Source organism: Hevea brasiliensis, chromosome 1 (genome assembly GCF_030052815.1).
Source record: "Hevea brasiliensis isolate MT/VB/25A 57/8 chromosome 1, ASM3005281v1, whole genome shotgun sequence".
Taxonomy (NCBI): domain Eukaryota; kingdom Viridiplantae; phylum Streptophyta; class Magnoliopsida; order Malpighiales; family Euphorbiaceae; genus Hevea; species Hevea brasiliensis.
In genome coordinates this window covers 85387709-85393708 of record NC_079493.1, presented here as the reverse complement: position 1 = coordinate 85393708, position 6000 = coordinate 85387709, and positions in this window count along the sequence as shown.

Genomic DNA, 6000 nt, shown 5'->3' with positions numbered 1-6000 from the left:
TATGGCCATGCTTGATGAAATATTGAACGCCAAGATTAATGAGCTAGAAGAGAAAATTGTGGTCAACTTTAGAAAGAGGGCCCAAGCTAGGCCAATTAAGTGGCATTAAAGTTATTGAGGTTCAAATTGTGTCTCACACCCCAAGGAGATTTTTCCAATTCAGCCAACCCTTATCCAAAGTTTTGGAGCGTCTCAAAACTCAAGACCTCCGACAGCTCTTAGCACCCAGACCACTACCAAATCCACTCTTACCTAGTTATGATATCAACCAATGTTGCCGGTTCTACTAAGCCCACAGTCATGACACTGACTGATACTTTCAACTTAAGCATGATATCTAAGACCTAATTGATGCCAAAAGGATAATTGATCCAGAAAATCAACCAAAAAAACCCTCACTAGCCCCACGCCTAACCAAAATTTCCACCTACACTAGGTCTCTACATGATCTCCATCACACCCAAATAACCCTAACAGAATTATTGACTTTATCCAACCTATCCAAAAGCCTAATGAACCTATCCAACCCATCCAAAAGCCCAATGAACCTCAGTCTATAATGGTTGCTGACATTTGTGATAATTCTAGCTATGATGAGAGTCCTTTGGATGTCTGGACCGATTCTGATGAGGAGATAGTTGCATTACAACTAGATGGCTCAGTTTTACTAATGTCTGATTTTCAAGTCATTGGGATCTATAAAAACTAGATGGATCTAAAAGTGGCTACTATAAAGAAAGGGATGAAGTTTTTTCTTAGCATAGGCCTAGGAGAAAGTATAGATGGTCTGGTCACTTTTCTTAAGATGAAGGGGCAGATCACGAGTCATGGTTTGGGCTATGAGCCAACAGAAGAGGAAGAAGAGCCAAAGCCTCCTAAGTTCATGTAAGAGGGGGCAATTACCTTGACATATGATTAGGGGTTACCACATGTGAAAGAATTAGAGCAAAAAATCAGCATCATTGATCTAAAGACTGCATGGAAACTAAGAACCTAAAGTTACACTCCTAACTTTGAGTTTGTCTTTTGTAATGCTCACAGTAGTGATACTAATGTTTTTATTTTTGATGTACTTAATGATGATTTCGAGGCAAAAATTACTAATATGACTAGTCCTTTTGCTTACTTATTTGATGTTTATTCTAATAGGCATATGCATGGCATTCATAATCATTTAGAATTAGTGTTTATTAATGCATCAAAATTGATCTCTATTAATTTGGGTATACCAAATAATCCTAAAGACATTAAGTTAGCTAAAGATTTAACCTAAGAAGAAAGAGATAAATTTATAGGCTTGTTAACAAAGTACTAAGAAGCACATGCCTTGAGCTTAAAATTAGATGGCCGATTCCCAAGCCAAGCTAGTGTCCCCATAGGAAAAGAATGATTAAAAATTGACTTAGCTAGTTATCCTAATGAGGAGTAAAATTTCATGCTATGAAGGATTAATAGTAGCACATGTGGACCTAGAGGGAGAAGGAAAATAATATGAAGACATAAGGAGGTCTCTAAAAGTGAGAGAATACTCGCAATAAGCCTACAAAAGAGATAGAGCAATAATTCATAGATTAGCTACTCAACTTACTTTAGATGGGGGGCAATTCTACAAACTTTTATGTGTGATAGAAAAATAGGCTAAGCAAATAATGAAAGAAGTACATGTAGGAATGTGTGGTCCCCATATGAATGGAAAGGTTCTAGTTGGAAAAAAAAATGTTCGAAACATATAAGGATTGGCTTGAAAAACTCCTTTATGTTCTTTAAGGTTATTGTAGTACTACAAGAACATCCACGAGAGCAACCCCAATTCTCTTTATTGTATGGGACTAAAGCAATGCTATCCATTAAGCAAGAGGTCAGATCCTTAAGAGTGATGCTAGAAGCTAAGATCCTAAAAAATGAATGGGCTTAAAAGAGATATGAAGAACTAGCTTTGATTGATGAAAAAAGAATGTGAATCTTCTATCATATGCAGGCTTATCAGAGAAAGATAGCTAAGGCCTTTAATAAAAAGGTGAAGCCAAGAAAGATCAAAGAGGGAAACATGATTTTGAAACAAGCTCGGCCCGTTCCTTTTGATTTAAGAGGAAAGTCTAACCCAACCTAGGATGGTCCATACATAGTCAAAAAGATCTTGTTACTATAAGAATATCATACCTAGATGGGAATGAATTTTAAGAACCAGTCAATTTAGACAGGCTCAAATGGTACTTTGTGTAAGACAGGTCCGCTAGGCTGAAAACCTACAAAAGGCGGTCTAATTTTTAATTTTATTTTATATTTTGACTTTAATTTTAATTTTAATTCTCTAGCTTATTTAAGTTTTTTTTAATTGATTCGACTTCCATTTTAATTATAATTTGTAATTTAATAATAATAATGAAAATGCTTTGATCATCAATTTTATGAAGATTTAATTTCATCCATTAGATTTATAATTTTTATTTTAGAAAAATTAAAGAAAGGAGCAAAATTGTTTCAATTAATCTTTGTCCTTGATTTTCTTTTTAATTTTGTTTCTTCACCTTTAGATTTAGGAGAATAAAACAAAGTGGTAGAATTAAATCTCATCCATCAAAATTTACTTGGATTTATTTTTAACCATTAGATTTAAATTAGTTAAAGTACTTTGTACCTTTTAATCTTAGCTCTTTATTTTTGTAATAACAAATTTAGGCCCTAGGATCAAAAGGTAATAAAACAAATGTATCCTAGTTAATCCTAGCCCTTGAGTTTTTTAAAAATTAATTTTTGACCATTAGATTAGGATTCCATTAAAGAAATAAAGATAAATTTTAGTACTATTAAATCCTAGCTAGCCCTTAATTTTTCTTTTAGAGATTTAATTCCCACCTTTGGATTAAAATTAGTTAAATTAAAAAAGAAGATAAATTTCGTACAATTTAATTTCAACCATTGATTTAATTTTGTAAGGACAAATTCTTAACCCTTTGATCAAAGTAAAAAAAAACAAAATAGTCCCTTTTAATCCAAACCTTTATGTAATGACCCAAACCTGGAGCCCGTTATTGGCGCTGGGGATTGGGTCAACTTAAGATTTAATTTTGTTTCTTCACCTTTAGATTTAGGAGAATAAAACAAAGTGGTAGAATTAAATCTCATCCATCAAAATTTACTTGGATTTATTTTTAACTAGTAGATTTAAATTAGTTAAAGTACTTTGTACCTTTTAATCTTAGCTCTTTATTTTTGTAATAACAAATTTAGGCCCTAGGATCAAAAGGTAATAAAACAAATGTATCTTAGTTAATCCTAGCCCTTGAATTTTTTAAAAATTAATTTTTAACCATTAGATTAGGATTCCATTAAAGAAATAAAGATAAATTTTAGTACTATTAAATCCTAGCTAGCCCTTAAATTTTCTTTTAGAGATTTAATTCCCACCTTTGGAATAAAATTAGTTAAATTAAAAAAGAAGATAAATTTTGTACAATTTAATTTCAACCATTGATTTAATTTTGTAAGGACAAATTCTTAACCCTTTGATCAAAGTAAATAAAAACAAAATAGTCCCTTTTAATCCAAACCTTTATGTAATGACCCAAACCTGGAGCCCGTTATTGGCACTGGGGATTGGGTCAAGTTAAGATTGCCGGAACCCATAATAAGCCTAAAAACCTATTAAATATAAACATATTCCTATATCTCACAATCCAAGCATACTCCAAACTATTACTCTTTTAGTTTTCTCATTCATAATTAACATAAGATTGGTTGAGAATTTGAACCTTTACGTACATAAAATCACAAAAGTGTAATTAGTTCATACATACATTCTCACATAAGGAGTTAGCTTAAATTTTAACCATTCATAATTAAATCACTTTTACTAAAGATACAACATCTATCATAAACTTGAATATCAGCACAGTAACTATTTCTTTACATAATACATGTTCGCTAAACATACAACATACATAAAAACACTCTATAGCTACTACTGTTGCTCAAACTCCAAAAGACTCTTCTACTCCTGTGCACCTGCATCTGAGGTTAGGGGAAAGGGGTGAGCTCACACAAGCTCAATGAGTAAACTAACCTATATAATTTAATTATATCATTCATTTCATACATATGTAATGCATTATCCAAATGAGTTTTCACATAAAAAACATTTCACATAAGATGGACTCGTCCCCAGTGATACCCAAAATCAAATATGCCTGGCTTATGATATCCAGAGGCTCCTTAGGACTTTTGCTTAATATATCTAATGGCTTATGTAGAGGGTCCTTAGGACTTTTGCTTAAAAGCAGTGTTCCAGGAGCTTATTAGGCCTCACCTATTCTTACCACCACAGATCATGCATGATCACATCATAAACATAACATATACATAACATTGGGGGGAACTAGTGGGTCATCCAAAATCCATCACAAAGATTATGCAAAAATGTAATATATTCATGCTCTAGATACATACACCCTACTAAAAAATGAAATGATGCAAGTGGATGATCATGAATTACATTTAAAGAATTTACATTTGTAATGGTTAGAGTTACTCACCTATTGTAGCCTATCAACCACCTAACTCAAACGGAAGCTATCCTCGGATCCTTAATGTTTCGAGTTCCTCAAGCCTGATCCTATAACATCAGACCCTAAAGGGTTATACAAGGCTCTAAAACTTTATACACATAAATATCTTATTCTAGGCCCTTAGGAACCATAAAATCATGTTTTGGAACCATAGAAGGGAAGGGAGAATAAGCTTGGTAGAACCAACTTCAGCTACCGTAGTCTTAGACTTTGGCTATCAAACTTAAAAATTTTCTAGATTCTCTCGAGACATTACGTGCTTTAACTACTGAAATAATGGCTTTTGGTAGCCAAACCTGGGAATTTTCAAAATTTCCAAATCAAAAACATGCAAAATCCTTCTCCCAAAAATCTCAAAATTTATCTCAAAGTTCCTAAACACAAACCAAACATAGAAACATGTGTCTAGGGCGTAAAATAACTTAAAATTACACTCAATTCCAACATACATCATCCAAGAACATAAAACCTAGGTTTTCCCCAAAACTAACATAACATGAATAAGGATTCTCTCAAATCCGTTAAGGAAAACTAGCCATTTAAGGCCCATAACACTTAAAAATGACTAAACTAACAATAAAACATGCCATTTCAACATAAAATCAACTTTAGTCCCTTATTATGCCCTTATTATTGAAGGACTTTTGGCTATTTGAAGCCTTAGTTTTAGTTGCTGAAGTCCATTTATGACAAAAATTTCGACTTCAGGAAATGGTGGGTGTTACATTCTCCCCTCTTTAGAACATTCATCTTTATATGTTAAATCAAACATATAACAACATAAACACTTAAAGCATAAAATAGACAAACATAGTAAAACATACATAGAACAGGTAAGGATATTACTGTAATATAAAGTCATGAGTTTTTCACGTGCAATCTTCCATGTTATAGCAATTTCAAAGAACTTTGACTATAGATATCTCCTTGTTCCTCAGTTTCCTTATCTGTATATTGACAATTCGAATAGGTTGATCCACATAAGAAAGATCTTCCAAAATTTCCATGTTAGGTTCACTTATAACCTTGTTTAGATCTAATACATACTTTCGTAATATAGAAACATAAAACATGGATCCTCTCTATCTCTGGTGGTAAGGCTAGCTTATAAGATACATTTTTGCCCTTTGTAGCTCTTCATATGGTCCAATATACCTCAAACCTAGTTTGCCTCTCCTCCAAAATCAAATGATACCCTTCATCAGAGATACCTTTAGAAGCATCATATCCCCCTCCTAGAAAATCGCTTCTTTTTTTTATGGAGATTTGCATAGCTCTTCTATCTACTGGCAGTCGTCTTCAACCTTGCCCTAATTAAGGGCATGGCTTAATTGGTGATTTCCACCAACACTGTTCCTACTAAAGCTCATTCGCCTACTTCTTCCTAACACACAAGAAACTTACACTTCCTTTCTTACAGAGCTTCATACAGTGC